General features: G+C 46.3%; 1 protein-coding gene across 1 annotated transcript in view; it reads right to left on the bottom strand.

Annotated features, from left to right (window-relative positions):
* LOC124719043 (short neuropeptide F) overlaps positions 1 to 17,783 on the bottom strand; it is a 559,557-nt gene that overhangs the window by 56,335 nt on the left and 485,439 nt on the right. The window lies entirely within an intron of this gene.

The following is a 17,783-nucleotide window of genomic DNA, read 5'->3' as shown; positions in this document are numbered from 1 at the left end:
AATAACAACTTGAAATGTCTTATTTATGAGGCATTACTGAAACTTTAACGCACAAATTCTCAAAACAACTAGCTTGTCTCTCGTCCTTGTTTACATCTGAGGTCTTCACATGAGGCGATAGCATGTGTGATACACTACTGGCCATTAAAATTGCTACACCACGAAGATGACGTGCTACAGACGCGAAATTTAACCGACAGGAAGAAGATGCTGTGATATGCAAATGATTAGCTTTACAGAGCATTCACATAAGGTTGGCGCCGATGGCGACACCTACAACGTGCTGACATGAGGAAAGTTTCCAACCGATTCCTCATACACAAACAGCAGTTGACTGGCGTTGCCTGGCGAAACGTTTTTGTGATGCCTCGTGTAAGGAGGAGAATTGCGTACCATTACGTTTCCGACTTTGATAAAGGTCGGATTGTAGCCTATCGCGATTGCTGTTTATCGTATCAAGACATAGCTGCTCGCGTTGGTCGAGATCCAATGACTGTTAGCAGAATATGGAATCGGTGGGTTCAGGAGCGTAATACGGAACGCCGTGCTGGATCCCAACGGCCTCGTGTCACACGCATTAGAGTTGACAGGCAACTTATCCGCACGGCTGTAACGAATCGAGCAGCCACGTCTCGATCCGTGAGTCAGCAGATGGGGACGTTTGCAAGACAAACATCTGCACGAATAGTTCGACGACGTTTGCAGCAGCATGGACTATCAGCTCGGAGACCGTGGCTGCCGTTACCCTTGACGCTACATCGCAGACAGGTGCTCCTGCGATGGTGTAGTCAACGACGAACTTGGGTGCACGAATGGCAAAACGTCATTTTTTCGGATGATTCCAGGTTCTGTTTACAGTATAATAATGGTTGCATCCGTGTTTGGCGAAATCGCGGTGAACGCACATTGGAAGCGTGTATTCGTCATCGCCATACTGGCGTATCACCCGGCGTGATGGTACGGGGTGTCATTGGTTACACGTCTCGGTCACCTCTTATTCGCATTGGCGGCACTTTGAACAGTGGACGTTACATTTCAGATGTGTTACCACATTCCATCCCTGCGAAACCCTACATTTCAACAGAATAATGCACGACCGTATGCTGCAGGTTCTGTACGGGCGTTTCTGGATACAGAAAATGTTCGACTGCTGCCTTGGCCAGCACATTCTCCAGATCTCTCACCAACTGAAAACGTCTGGTCAATGGTGGTCGAGCAAGTGGCTCGTCACAATACGCCAGTCACTACTCTTGATGAACTGTGGTATCGTGTTGAAGCTGCATGGGCAGCTGTACCTGTACACGCCATCCAAGCTCTGTTCGACTCAATGCCCAGGCGTAACAAGGCCGCTATTACGGCCAGAGGTGGTTGTTCCTGGTACTGATTTCTCAGGGTCTGTGCACCCAAATTGCGTGAAAATGTAATCACATGTCATTTCTAGTACAATATATTTGTCCAATGAATACCCGTTTATCATCTGCATTTCTTCTTGGTGTAGCAATTTAAATGGCCAGTAGTGTAGTATGCTGGCTGATAATCGACTATCACGTAGCTGGACTAGTCGTGGGGGGCATTCCTCTCACAAAACATTTCAGCTGAACTTAATAACTGTAACTCTGGACTCTGTGTGTGTGTGTGTGTGTGTGTGTGTGTGTGTGTGCGAGCTTTCGCGCTTCCGATGCGTGTCATGCATTTGGAGGTCGCCGCTGACAGTCTAGGTCTGGAGGGCCTGCCGGTCCTCAGCTGAGCTGCGTGCGTGCCGAAGTGGGGGGGGGGGGGGGTGAGGCGCGGTAAGAAGGCGCTCTGACACGTCATCAGCGCCACAATGGCGCCCCATCGGCTGTCCCTCCTATAATTACTGGAGCGCGTCTGTCTGCGGCTGTCAGGGGGAGCAGACGAGCTGTCCGTGTATGTGTGTGTGAGGCTACCCCACACACGAGAGCAGGCTGTGCGGAACAGTCGCTGAGGAAAGGACGTGCACGCTCAAAGGAATTCACTTTCTCACATGGTAACCAATTCCTGAACACTCACTGCCAAGAGGAATGAAGTAGATTGCAGGGCTTGGGCGAAATACATGATTATTGGAAATGCTTGTACACTGGTGTGAAAAACTTAAGGACGAAAGTGACTCTCGCGTCATGTGTCACTGCCAAGTCGCTTGTAAGTAGGCTGTTTAGGTTTTTATGTTGGTAACCCCACGTAGCGCTCGGCATGAAAATCACTGACTGTGCAGTGTGCAGTCTGTGGCTGGTTTGCATGGTTGGAATATTCGCTATTGTAGTGCTGGGCAGTTGGATGTGAACAGCGCGTAGCGTTGCGCAGTTGGAGGTGAGCCGCCAGCAGTGTTGGATGTGGGGAAAGAGATGGCAGAATTTTGAGAGCGGACGATCTGGACGTGTGTCCATCAGAAAGAGTTAATTTGTAATCATGAACTGATATATATATATATATATATATATATATATATATATATATATATATATATATATATATATATATGACGACTTTGAATATTATTAAGGTAAATGTATTGTTTGTTTTTCATCAAAATCTTTCATTTGCTTACTATGCCCATCAATAGTTAGTGCCTTCAGTAGTTAGAATCTTTTATTTAGCTGGCAGTATTGGCGCTCGCTGTATTGCAGTAGTTCGAGTAATGAAGATTTTTGTGAGGTAAGTGATTCATGAAAGGTATAGGTTATTGTTAGTCAGGGCCATTCTTTTGTAGGGATTATTGAAAGTGTCAGATTGCGTTGCGCTTAAAATATTGTGTGTCAGTTTAGTGATGATCAAAATAAGTAAAGAGAGAAATATCTGAGTACGTTCACTTCTGCTCAGCTATTTGAAAGTCAGCTGATAAACTGAAATGTGCTGATAAACCTCTTACGTTATTTGATTTTCAAACAGCTGAGCAGAACTGAACGTACTCAGATATTTCTCTCTTTACTTATTCTGATCAACACTAAACTGACACACAATATTTTTAGCGCAACGCAATCTGAGTTTCAATAATCCCTACAAAAGAATGGCCCTGACTAACAATAACCTACACCTTTCATGCATCACTCACCTCACAAATATCTTCGTTACTCGAACTACTGCAATACAGCGAGCGCCAAAACTGCCATCTAAATAAAAGATTCTAACAACTGAAGGCACTCACTACTGATAGGCATAGTTAGCAAATGAAAGATTTTGATAGAGAACAAACAATGTATTTACCTTAATAGTGTTCAAAAGTCATAATGTATATATCAGTTCATGACATCCAGTCTTACAAATTTCCGTTTTCTGACGGACACACATCTAGGTCGTCCGCTCTCAAAACTCTGCCATCTCTCTCCCCACATCCACCACTGCTGGCGGCTCACCTGCAACTGCGCAACGCTACGCGCTGTTCACATCCAACTTCCCAACACTACAATAGCGAAAATTCCAACAATGCAAACCTAGCACAGACTGCAGACAGCAAAGTCAGTGATTTTCATACAGAGCGCTACGTGGCGTTACCAACATAAAAACCTGAACAGCCTACTTACACGCTGAAACAGACCATAGATAGAAAGAACCACTACAGTGCACTACAGTACAGTACAGTGCAGAAGGCAACTGGAAGAAATAGGCAGTGAGACGAACAGAAATGACACTTTTATTAAAAGGCAATCTAATCCAATGTACCACTATGTGATGTAACTAGGCCCACTCCTCATGAAGAAGATCTTTTTAGAAATATCGGAACCAAGGTCAAGAGCTAGTAAACCTTTGTTTCGCAACTGGTTGGCTGGTTTTTCAACCTCTTCAGATTTATACAGTTGCTGATTCGCAACCATGTTTAAGTTTTTCACACTAATGCGTCCACACTTCGCCATTATGACGGCTCCAACACTACTGGAGACTCTTTCTATGAGGTATCTGAATGTGTGTTGAGAAATGGCAGCTTCCTCAAGAGCTGTGGTGGAGAAGGTAGCGCTGTTGGATGACGGGGTCTGAAACGATGTTTGCATTCTACTCCTCCCAGAGGTGTTCCACTGGGTTTGGGTTGAGACCGTGGGAGCATCAGTGCATTTGAGGAGTGCTCTTGTCAACAAACCATTGCCTCACAGATGCTGCTTTTATGACAGGGTGCATTGTCGTGCTGAAACAAGCGTCACCTCCAAACTGGTCCTCTCCTGTACGCAGTACACAAAGTCTTCATATCGCTCCCCATTTAGCGTTTTCTTAAGTGCAATAAGGAAACCACACACTAATCAAGAAAAACACCGCCTTACCGTAACACCAAATCCTCTGCACTCACTGCTGGTTTTACATACGATGGCAGGTAATATTTTCCAGGCATTCCCACAAACCCAGACGCTTCCATCGGATTGCCGCAAGATATCGCGTGATTTATCGCTCCGAATCACTCTCATCCAGACATCCGGCGTCCAGTGATCCGTGGACAGTAATGTTGTGAGCGAATACCGACGGTGGGCAAGGAGGTCGCAGGTAGGCGGGTGATCAGGGAGCGCTGTCTCGAGTCAGGGAGGGGAGAGCCGGCGCTTTTGTGCTCCCAGATTGGCGCTGCCTGCGCCCAGCTCCGCGCAAACAATGCCACCGCCTGGGGCCACGGCTGGCCGCTGCCTGCTCCGCTACAACTCCACCCTAACTGCCGCACTCCACACTCCGACTGCGCGCTCCGCCGCCCCTGCACAAATTCCGCCTCCACTCGCGTCAATCCTTCTATCTGTGCTCTTTCGGCTAACATGCTAATACATTTTCTACTTCAGTGCCAGTATCGTGTTTGCTGGTTAACAAACCTCACACAGTGGTTGCAGATTCTCGAGCAGGGTATCTAATTGTGGCTGGTTGAAACGTCCTGGCAGATTAAAACTGTGTGTCGGACCGAGACTCGAACTCGAGACCTTAGCCTTTCGCAGGCAAGTGCTGTGCCATCTGAGCTACCCAAGCACGACTCACGCCCCGTCCTAACAGGTTTGCTTCCGCCAGTACCTCGTCTTCTACCTTCCAAACTTTTACAGAAGCTTTCCTGCGAACCTTGCAGGATTAGCACTGCTGAAAGAAAGGATATTGCGGATATATGGCTTAGCCACAGCGTGGGGGATGTTTCCAGAACGAGATTTTCACTCCGCAGCAGAGTGTGTGCAGATATGAAACTTCCTGGAAGATTAAAACTGTGTGCCAGACCGAGACTCGAACTCGGGACCTTAGCCTTTCGCGGGCAAGTACTCTACCATCTGAGCTACCCAAGCACGACTCACGCCCCGTCCTCAAAGCTTTACTTCCGCCAGTACCTCGTCTCCTACCTTCCAAACTTTTACAGAAGCTTTCCTGCGAACCATATGGTAGAGCACTTGCCCGCGAAAAGCAAAGGTTTCGAGTTCGAGTCTTGGTCCGGCACACAGTATCAATATGCCAGGAAGTTTCATATCAACGCACACTCCGCTGCAGAGTGAACATCTCATTCTGGAAACGTCACCCAACCTGTGGCTAAGTCATGTCTCCGCAATATCCTGTCTTTCAGGAGTGCTAGTCCTGCAAGGTTCGCAGGAGAGCTTCTGTAAAAGTTTGGAAGGTAGGAGACGAGGTACTGACGGAAGTAAAGCTGTGAGGACAGGGCGTGAGTCGTGCTTGGGTAGCTCAGATGGTAGAGCACTTGCCCAAGAAAGGCAAAGGTCCCGAGTTCCAGTCTCGGTCCGGCATACAGTTTTAATCTGCCAGGAAGTTTCATATCAGCACACACTCCGTTACAGAGTGAAAATCTCATTCTAGTGGCTGGTTGATTTGGAGGAGATGATCAAACAGCAAGATCATCAGTCTCATATCTATTAGTGGCATTACTCCCTAAGAAAGACAGGCTGTTAGTTTAAACGAGTACTTCCGGCGAGTTTTGCGAGCGTGCGCTCTGAAGCACACATTTTTATCTACACTAAGAGAAAAATGAATCGAAGCACCGAGAAGGAGTTGTGTGATATAAATGAAAGTCGGTAGTCATGTTTCTATATCTGAAAGACAATGCCTATTCAAATTTCGCGCGAGTCGCATAAGTGTGGCGCTACTTGCATCTCTGTGAGGTTGCAAATCTGGTTTGCTTTAAATACACTCTCTGACGTTCGTGAGCGTTAGTTACCTTTGAGATTTGACGTGGTGAGCTGATGTTAGTCAATAATGTCTTTAAGGCAACAAAGATGCCAATATCAATACCTCACTAAGTTTGAACACGGTCGTGTAATATGGCTTGTAGAAGCTAGATGTTCCTATTATAATATTGCGGAAAGACTTAGTAGGAATGTAGTCACGAGAATGTAAGGAAGACTGTGTATCGGACGGGCACGAGGCACTTCCGAGAAGGAAGACAATAGTGTATGGCATTTTAATGTCCCTACATAATGTAATATGACTGTAATATCCCAGCTGCGAGTACCAGCGATGATGCGCTAGCGTAATTTGATACGACAACGCTCTTTGCTCTGACGGCAACGCTCTTTTCTGAAAAAAAGAGGAGCATCTACGTTTTCTTGTAATTGTTGGAGATAAAAAATGCCGATTGGACATTGTGCCTTTTTGAGGTCAGATAAGTTTGCACATAGAAGTAATGTGAAGTGCAAAGGTCAACATGTAATCGCAATTATGATTCATTAAAACTGAATTTAGTAAAAAAGAGGTAAATATCTTTACTAACATTTATTTGATGTTGGATCCTCGGGCCTTCGTAAAAACTGTTAGTGTGTTTAGCAACACAGCGTTTAGTGATTTCTTCGCGAATTCACGTTACTGGGCGAATCTGCTACTATCACGGTCCGAACGACGCGCAATATTTTGTCGTCAGCTTGTATGTTCAAGACTTTCCCTAAGCGACCAGTTCGTTAGTCAGAAGATATCATACGGCCACTGTTGTCCAACCTTATCGTTCTGAAAGTGCTTCCAGAAAAGAAAATCTTACTGCGACTCCTATGGGAGATGGCGTCTTCATTGTGAGTTGTAGCAGTTTTCTCCGACTTTGCCTGGCGTTCTCTGAGAACCGGAGGAGCAGAAACCTCCGACCGCCAACTCTTCCTGTACCTAACCCGTTCTCTCCTTACACCAGTCACGTAGAAAAAACACATTCATTTACCATCAAATTTTTTCACAGATTCTTTATATTAGATTGGTAAAAATTTTATAATGTATGCATCTAGGCAAAAAACTCGAAAGAGAGTTTTTTGATGCAGTACCTGTCTCAACTGCGTCAAAGACAAAAGTCAAAGAGCAAGTGAATTAATTAATCATTTTTGTTTTTACGTAGCAGTTTCATTTCACTCTGTCGCATCATATTGCATCTACAGCAGCAATCTGAGGAGTTGGTGGCATTACAGAGACACGACGTACTGTTAAAATGACGAATTTGTATGTCGTTGTCAATACTGTTAAATACATTCGTGACGAATGTATTTAACAGTACTGACAACGACATACAAATGTGTCAGCTTACATTACGTTGACATGGCTTAAAGCCATAATATCACTTGAAAATGGCCTAAGGCAGAAAGAGCAATAGTGTAACAAAAACTTATAACAGTCACTGGCGTGAATCCCAGCTACAACAAGTTTATGTCATTACTTACTTATTTATTTTTGTATTAGCGTGTATTTGAACTTCCGCGCTTCCTGTGCAACCGTAGCAAGCACGAGTGTTCAAGTGAAAAAATGTGAAAGCTCGGACACTGGAAAATTCCGCTCCTTGACCGGTGCTACCCTGTATCTTAAACGGTCTGCTTAGTTTCAAAAATACCTCCCACAATCCGCCCACGCGTTGAAAACTCTGGACTGGCGTAACAGTGCTTGCTCGAAGTATTTCGAAAGTTCGTGAAACTGAAAGCTTCCGTGCCCCTAAGTAACTACCCTGAGCGATAAATCCTGACGCCCACTTCTCGGTTTGATATGGTGTTCCAGAAACAGCTGGAGGAGAGACTGTCAGGGAGAAGTTAAACAGATAGGTGTGTGTGTGGGTGTGCGTGTGTGTGCGGGTGGGTAAGAGTGTCAGCGATAGGCAACACGCGATCTTGTGACGAACAGTGGAGTACCAGCGTTTCTGCAGGGAGTCTCAGCAAGCAACTATTTCTGTCACAGCGTCGGGAATTTTTCTACCACTATCTCTGCCCCCCACCTAAACTATTCCGACATTACGACGCCAGCCTCACTGGCCAGATTCGCAGCAAGAATAACAAAGGGTGGCGCATCTAGGGAGCAATTACAGTGCCCGAAATAGAAAGTATTATGTGAAGAACGCTACCCAGTTGGTGACCTAGTATTTACATACCTGTGGGATATGTTGATTTAAGTTTCATCGAGATGCAAGCTTATTTTCTATACTTCACTACACAAAAGGACTCATTCCTTGACCTGAAGAACGGCGCGATTACGTGCTGGCTATTGGAGATGTCTAAAGCAACCCGCACACGATCAAACAATCTGTCAAGTTCATTAGGTTTGTCAAATACACTACTGGCCATTACAATTGATACACCACGAAGAAATGCAGATGATAAACGGATATTCATTGGACAAATATATTAGACTAGACCTGACATGTGATTACATTTTCACGCAATTTGGGTGCATAGATCCTGAGAAATCAGTACCCAGGACAAACACCTCTGGCCGTAATAACGGCCTCGATAAGCCTGGGCATTGACTCAAACAGAGCTTGGATGGCGTGTACAGTACAGCTGCCCATGCAGCTTCAACACGATACCACAGTTCATCAAGAGTAGTGACTGGCGTATTGTGACAAGCCAGTTGCTCGGCCACCATTGACCAGACGTTTTCAATTGGTGAGAGATCTGGAGAATGTGCTGGCCAGGGCAGCAGTCGAACATTTTCTGTATCCAGAAAGGCCCGTACAGGACCTGCAACATGCGGTCGTGCATTATCCTGCTGAAATGTAGGGTTTCGCAGGGATCGAATGAAGGGTAGAGCCACGGGTCGTAACACATCTTAAATGCAACGTCCACTGTTCAAAGTGTCGTCAATGCGGTGACCGAGACGTGTAACCAATGGCACCCCATGCCATCACGCCGGGTGATACGCCAGTATGGTGATGACGAATACACGCTTCCAATGTGCGTTCACCGCGATGTCGCCAAACACGGACGCGACCATCATGATGCTGTAAACAGAACCTGGATTCATCCGAAAAAAAATGACGTTTTGCCATTCGTGCATCCAGGTTCGTCGTTGAGTACACCATCGCAGCGTCAAGGGTAATCGCAGCCATGGTCTCCAAGGTGATAGTCCATGCTGCTGCAAACGTCGTCGAACTGTTCGTGCAGATGGTTGTTGTCTTGCAAACGTCCCCATCTGTTGACTCAGGGATCGAGAAGTGGCTGCACGATCCGTTACAGCCATGCATCGAGTCGATCATACAGATGGCGAATACCATCCTTGGATACGTTACGCCACGCCTGCTAGACGTGCACGTTATTGGTTGACGAGTTTCACGAGTCACTTCTCGTCCCACCGTATCTGACACGTGCCCGACGGGAGACAAGGCCGGAGATCGTGCTGGTCAGGGATGTTTCTATACTGTCTTGTAGGGGACGACGAGTTACATGGGCTGTATGTGAGCCTTATTCTGTTGGAACAACACATCACCTTCCTGTTGCAAGAACGGAAAAAAGAGCATGGCCGTAGCCCCACTGCTAATAACCGGTTCGTGTCGACGGATCTGGTCTCCCAAGCCCTCTTATCTGTGCTGTGGTAGCTGTACGATATGTCACTGCTGCCTTTAAAATACGTCGATCCTGGCGGGCGTCTGTGCTGAGTGGAGGTCCAGAACCTCGTCTGCGGGTGTAAGAGTGTTCACGTGATCAGTGATACCAGCACCGTTGCACAACCAAACCGACACGTACAACCTGTGTGGCATTTCTCCGGAAGGAGCATACCGCCACTCCGAAGGCCACAGTTTGCCCCTTTCAAACCCGCTGAAGGAAGCACGTGTGCCTCTCTATGGCTTGACTGCCTGCTTGCTTCGCACGTGTGCACCACACTGTGCCTTCTGGCTGTGAGCATTCCTTATTAAATGCTAGACACAGATGCCGCTCTGGCAGCTATGCCACTACGCTGTCTCTTTGCGGACGACGATGAAACCACTACCAGTACCTGCACTACTCCGCAGGTGGCATATGGCCATCATGGCATCAAAATAGGCGTCCCTTTCCAGGTGCACAAATTTTTTTCCGTCAGTGTATTGAGCATAAGCTCGGTTTGTGTGTTTAGGTGACGTAAAAAAGGGAGTCGATCCCCCGACCTTCTGATTCCCGTTCTATATTGTGTACGTGGCGCCAGAGAAAGTGGTTCAAATGGCTCTGGGCACTATGGGACTTAACTTCTGAGGTCATCAGTCCCCTAGACTTAGAACTACTTAAACCTAACTAACCTAAGGACATCACACACATCCATGCCCGAGGCAGGATTCGAACCTGCGACCGTAGCGGTCGCGCGGTCCAGACTGTAGCGCCTAGAACCGCTCGGCCACCCCGGCTGGCAATACGTGGCGCCAACCGCCAATTACACTCATTCTCATAAATTAAGGATAATGATGATACATGGTGAAAAAACGCTCTGGTGGGTGGTTTGCGGATTTGAATCACCTCGGGGTATGACCATGAGGTGCATTTGACCTGCGGTCGTCGCACGGTTCGCGCTCGCAGCAGTCCACATACGCAGAGGTGTGTTGGTGCATGTCAGAGTACGGTGCAGCGAGCAAGTGTGCCGACGTTTTGAGACGTGCTAATGGTGACTGTTTGTTGAAAATGGCTCAAAGAACACGTATTGATGTCGTTATGAGGGGTAAAATACTAGGGCGACTGCAGGCTGGTCAAACACAGCAGGTCGTGACACGGGCCCTCCGCGTGCCACAAAGTGTGATCTCAAGATTATGACAACGATTCCAGCAGACAGGAAACGTGTCCAGGCGCTACAGTACAGGACGTCCACAGTGCACAACACAACAAGGCGACCGATATGTCACCACCAGTGCCCGCAGACGGCCACAAAGTACTGCAGGTAGCCTTGCTCGGGACCTTACTGCAGCCACTGGAACAGTTGTCTCCAGACACACAGTCTACAGACGACTGAACAGACATGGTTTATTCGCCCGGAGACCTGCAAGGTGCATTCTATTGAGCCCTGGTCACAGGAGAGCTCGTAAAGCCTGGTTTCAAGAACACTGTTACATGGTCATTGGAACAGTGGTCCCAGGTTATGTTCACGGACGAGTCCAGGTATAGTCTGAACAGAGATTCTCGCCGGGGTTTCATCTAACGTGAACCAGGAGCCAGATCCCAACCCCTTAATGTCCTTGAAAGGGACCTGTATGGAGGTCGTGGTTTGATGGTGTGGGGTGGGATTATGATTGGCGGATGTACACCCCTGCATGTCTTTGACAGAGGAACTGTAAGAGGTCAGGTGTATCGGGACGTCATTTTGCACCAGTACGTCCGCCTTTTCAGGGGTGCAGTGTGTCCCACCTCCCTCCTGATGTTGTTTTGTAGGGCGGGAATCCACAGCCAAAGCTCGACATTTTTTTCACAGAAAATTCTGCACTGGCTGTATGAATGATTTTTATTAAATCTGCGATCGGTTTCGCACCACTTATTGGTGCATCCTCAGGCAATATATGCTATTTATAACACAGTGACGTTAAACATTGCCCTATTGCCACTCCCCACCATTCACGTCCAATATACCGTCATCTAGTGAAAGCGGTAGTTAAAATTTAAAAAATCTAAAAAAAATTTTTTTTTTTTTTAAATGATGGGAGCGCCAGTGACCGTGCAAGTTGAGAGGAGCTGCGCGGCAGCGGACACGGCCTGACTGACTCCTGATGGATGATAACGCACGGCTCCACCGACCTGCAGTCGTGGAAGAGTACCTTGAAACAGAAGATATCAGGCGAATGGTGTGGCCTGCCTGTTCTCCAGACCTAAACCCCAGACCGAGCACGTCTGGGATGCCCTCGGTCGACGTATCGCTGCACGTCTTCAAACCCCAAGGACACTTCAGGAGCTCCGACAGGCACTGGTGCAAGAATGGGAGGCTATACCCCAGCAGCTGCTCGACCACCTGATCCGGAGTATGCCAACCCGTTGTGCGGCCTGTGTACGTGTGCATGGAGATCATATCCCATATTGACGTTGGGCTACATGCGCAGGAAACAGTGGCGTTTTGTAGCACATGTGTTTCGGGACGGTTTTCTCGACTTATCACCAATACCGTGGCCTTACTGATCTGTGTCGTGTGTGTTCCCTATGTGCCTATGCGATTAGCTCCAGTTTTGCGTAGTGCCACGTTGTGTGGTACCACATTCTGCAACTATCCTTAATTTATGAGCATGAGTGTATATTCTGTACGTTGCGCCAACCGCCAACTAGATACTGCGCTAACGTGAATGGCTCATGCCGCGTCTCATCAGCAGTAATAATGTTCAAATAACTTACGGGTTTGCTGCCGGGTGACGTCGTCGAACACCGACGATATTTCGACAGGAGCACACCCTGACATTCTCAAGGCACAGATGCAAGGAATAAGAAATGTGCAAGCAAATTTAATACCTCGGTTCACAGAGGAGAAACAAGGAAGACACCACACACAGAACAAGTGTCAACACAACCAAAGATAACCAACATCAGAAATATCGATAGTTGCTATTAATCAACAGGTGAGGTAGCACTAATTCAGTCCCTCTATTTTTTGATGAGAGACAGAGTCGGATTCCAAGCAGTATTTAAACAAAATCCACCATCTCTGTTTATAAGGTTACTTGATAGTTTGATTTCAACAGCTTCCTTAATAACACTATCCCAATAGCTGGACGTGATGCAGGACATTGCCTTGACACCGGTCATCCTATGGAATACAACAACACGGAGATTCTGGGTTATACGTCCAGCTGATGCAGAACATTGCCTTGACACCGGTCATCCTATGGAATACAACAACATGGAGATTCTGGCTTGTACGTCCAGCTATTGGGATAGTGTTATTAAGGAAGCTGTTGAAATCAAACTATCAAGTAACCTTATAAACAGAGATGGTGCATTTTGTTTAAATACTGCTTGGAATCCGGCCCTGTCTCTCATCAAAAAACAGAAGGACAGAATTAGTGCTACCTCACCTGTTGATTAATAGCAACTATCGATATTTCTGATGTTGGTTATCTTTGGTTGTGTTGACTTTCTGTGTGTGGTGTCTTCCTTGTTTCTCCTCTGTGAACCGAGGTATTAAATTTGCTTGCACATTTCTTATTCCTTGGATTTGTGCCTTGAGAATGGCAGGGTGTTCGACGACGTTACCCGGCAGCAAACCCGTAAGTTATTTTAATCTTCAATTCGCCGGAAAAAGTTAAGGTCTCACAGCACTAATAATGTTATTGTTTTCCAAACGCTTGACCATCCGGAGTGCCCACTTCTGTCACCTGCCCTGCATATAAATTTGTACGAAGTCGGTGACGACGATTGTGTCCCCTCGACAGTAATGTGGACAGGTGACAGACAAACGCATCCCGGCAGCTGGCCTCAAGCGCAGGCAGCGTCAACGGACGAGCGCTGTGCTCCCACAGAGCAATAAGCAGGAGACAAAGGCGGCAGCCGTGACGTCACGGGTCGCCGTAAGAGAGCTGGAGGCAGCAGGGGACCAGTCGCGCGGGCGAGTTAGCCGATATGGTCGCCGTCGGGACGTGCCGCGGCGCCAGATGAGGGAATCCGCAGCGGCGAGGTGGCGGGAATTAGCTGGCTGCTCCAGATATTGGAGCGGAGGTTGGGGCCACACCGAGGATTCGCCCCCCGGAATAGGTGGGCAGTCTTAACAGCAGCGCTGACTCGCGCGCCTGCAAGTTGCTGAGCAGCCGTACAGTAACGCACGCGCGAGGCAGGATTCGAAACTCTACACATAACGCTACTGGCGAAAGCCGCCGCCGTCTAGGCCGAGCCGAGCCAGAGGCGCTATTTGTGGTGTCACCGCCAGACACCACACTTGCTAGGTGGTAGCCTTTTAAATCGGCCGCGGTCCGCTAGTATACGACGGACCCGCGTGTCGCCGCTGTCAGTAATTGCAGACCGAGCGCCGCCACACGGCAGGTCTAGAGGGACTTACAAGCACTCGCCCCAGTTGTACAGCCGACTTTGCTAGGAAAGGTTCACTGAGAATTACGCTCTCTCTTGCCGAGACGATAGTTAGCATAGCCTTCAGCTAAGTCAATTGCTACGACCTAGCAAGGCGCCATTTATCCTTTGCTATGTATCTAATGAAGCATGTACAGTAACAAGACCAATGTTCACCAATTGCGGATTAAAGTTAAGTATTCCAGCAGCTACGTACTTTTCTTTATAGCATTCATTACGTATCCTGTTTGAGACCTCACGCCAGCCTGCGTGAGTTTAAGCGCGTGCCTTTCGGTTACCCGTCACTGTGGATTGGCTGTCTTGCCAGTCCAGAACACTATTATTACGCACTCCGACCACCGGTTTGATACAGTTGTCGAAGTTCGTCCATCACGCGAATGTCCTTTCATCTCTGCACAGCTATCGCAGGCAACATCCTTTCGAACCTGCTTAAACCCTTAAATATACGATTTTTTTAGTTTAAGAAATAAATTTTGGAGTCTTTACACTGAGGTGATGTCAAACGAAAATAGCATAATTCCAATGAACCACATTTTGGTAGCTTTAGCCACCAATATACCTTCAAACACATCGTACAAAAAATTATGTGCCTCTGAGACATCTTTAATGCATTGTGTGTGTACATAGTTCCGCGTAGTCAGCGCGTACACAACTTTCCCACTAGAGCGCGCCCCACTAAGCACAACAGCGCAGGCGCAGCACTCGTCCGTCTCCGCACTACGAGATGCCGCTGCCTCAGAGACGGACCAAATTCTGCTTCCGACGATCCGCGTACTAATATGTAACGCAGCCAATGAGATTGCTGCTAGCGTAGAACCTTTTCTCCTCGCGGATCACACTCGCGCAGTGATATCTGAATGCGCGAGGTATTATAACGAGTGTACAGACCTCCGATTAGTCTGTCTGCATTTGTCTGCACCAGTCTGTACCAGTCTGCATTAGTCTGTACCAGTCTATAGTCATGTTTCACTCTGCACCTAATAAGATTACCATATTCCTGTACATAGCCATGAAGATAAATGTATAGACACTTTTGTCATGTATCAGAGATATGTGAGAATAAGATTAACGTACCAAGACCAAAGGAACTTCAGATTGACAATTGTAAATAGCATCCAGAATCAAGTTACGTAAGGTTTATGCTTGTTACTATTTTAATAAATGTGTGTGAAAATTAATCAAGTTCTGTTTAAAGTTGGTCACCGTCAATCTGCTACTCTGAGCGTGCAAGTGGTATTTCTATCGTCTGACCTAACGGCAGAAGATAAACACGCCACGATAAGACCACGAGACATATCGCTGACACTCGCCTACTTTGTTAGAGCGACAAATCAAATAATCTGATGGTGTGTGTACCGAAGGTCTTACAGTACGCACACCACATATTGCTTCAATTAAACTACATGTTTTCATAGCATCTAAGATTGCACACTGTCCTCTCAAAAAGTCCTGAGACTGGTTTTGTTCCCGGCATACAAGCGACGTCAGTGCAGTAATTACAGTGGCAGCTGGAGCTAACAGACGTATATTCGACGAGTCAGTTGAGAGTGGGCAGTGTTAAATAGTGGACGTGCGACAGTAGCGTGTCAACCTTGTGCCGCAAATCGCACTGGACCAAAGAACTGGACGTCTCTAAATGAAGTGTTCAAGACATTTGCGAGGATGTTCAGAAGAAGAGAAAAGTATGTGCAAAATTTGTTCTGCGCACTTTGACTCCGGAACAAAAACGACGACTCATGTATGAAATTAAAAAAACGCGACAATTCTGTTCTGGGAAAAATCATTCCGGATGACGAGTGTTATCAATACGATCTTACCATAAAACTACAAAGCATAGAATGAGTCTTTGGTGATTCTCTAAGACGGAAGAAGCTGCAAATGTGTTGCATGATTTGAACAACATCCCAAAAGAACGATTTCTCTGACAGTTGCCTACGGTTGTTTGAAAGTTCTGTGCGTTGTACTGAAGTGTGGAAGACTAAGTACAAAATTTTCTATATTTTTTTAAATTAATCTAGTCTCGAAACTTTTTGGACTGATGGCCCATATGAGAACCAGTAAAAACGGCACTTTACATTACACAAATACGTATGTAAATTACTATGGTCACGTTAAACTATTACCTCTATTCCAAGTTAAAATAATTCGAAACTTTCTTCATAACTGGTGGGAAAATAATTTTTTTGTGATAAAATCAACAAGCATGATGAGTCACATGAGGGGATTTAAATGTGTACCAGAACTTCAGACATGTACCTTGAAGAATTAAAAGGAATGCCGCGCAACTTTACTCATTTTTTCGAAGTGATAAAACATTATGACCACCTGGCATTTTTCTAAAGAAACATTTCTTATTGTAGACTGGCTATTAGCAATGGCTATGCTCGTATATCAGTCGTTTTGTTATGATGAGTATTGGTAAGATATTGTATGCGCAATAATGTCAGCTTCCCTCACATGTCTGCCTGCTTTGGCATGCATAGTCTGTGATGTGTGCCCCGCCTCCCCCCCGCCCTCGTCCCCCCCCCCCCCTCAAAAGCGGTCCCAACGCATGATGCATTAGCAGGCACCAACTCGCTTGTCAGTAGTGCATCCAGAGGAGCAAGGACGAGAGTACGCATCTATGCTTTGTGCTACTGAAGTAGATACACATTATACACCGTGCACATAGTGCAGCAAATAGTATGGAAGTATGGAGGAAACACACTGAAAATTGTATAAACTTTTTACGCGTTACTTTGAATAGCACATATAAACCAATAACAGCCTTTTGACATGTGTGACAAAGATCAAAAGTCAAAGACTAAATAGATATTTTCGAAAGTCCATATTTTTACGTAATTCATGTAACATCTTCAAATCAATAAGTATCTTGTACTACACACTTTCTAAAGTAGCGTATGTTCTAGATCAGAGTTCATTCTATTTCCATAGCATATCTTATCGAAATCGTTTCAGCAGGTTAGTCGTGAAAATTTAACAGACAGAGTTACTTTCGCACTTATAGTAGCAGTGTGGATAAAATTTTCAATTACGATGTCTTTTTTTCAGATTATTCGAGTTAGATGAAATGAAACCTACACGGTGCCTCAAGATATCTCAAGTTAACTGCGAAAACACCACGAAAATTTGTCTAGTAGTTTTGATGAAGCGTGATGAAACACACAAACGGACGGAGATGACAGATTTAATGTTAGTATGGAAGATATTTTTAATTCAAGCAGAAATGATCTTTCCATTTGACTACTTTTAAATCTCAAGTGTTTTGCTTTTTTTGCAAATATTGGACCATCGAAAGTAGGACTTCATCCACATGTGCAGAATCTGAGTTGTGCTTCGCGTGATTGTGTTTTTGGTATCCACCTTGTGTATCTCGAGAATGTGTTTTCGTTGCAGGCGAGACATTGTGAAGATTCCTACTAGGTTACATGGTATCTGCAGTCTAGTGCAAAGGCTGAAGTGTTACGTGGCGAGGTGTTAAGGGGAGGTGGGGGAGGAAATGAGAGGCATGCACGTGCATACTGATGACAGACGCTGAGAGCGCTGACGAGTCGGCAACAACCGCGGACTGGCGTGACTCACGCCTCGTTACGCCCGAGAGTGGCTGAAGATGTGCTGTACGTG

The sequence above is a fragment of the Schistocerca piceifrons genome, chromosome 10 (assembly GCF_021461385.2).
Source record: "Schistocerca piceifrons isolate TAMUIC-IGC-003096 chromosome 10, iqSchPice1.1, whole genome shotgun sequence".
In the NCBI taxonomy this organism is placed as follows: domain Eukaryota; kingdom Metazoa; phylum Arthropoda; class Insecta; order Orthoptera; family Acrididae; genus Schistocerca; species Schistocerca piceifrons.
Note: the sequence above shows the minus strand (reverse complement) of the source record. Positions and strands in the feature narration are given on the sequence as shown.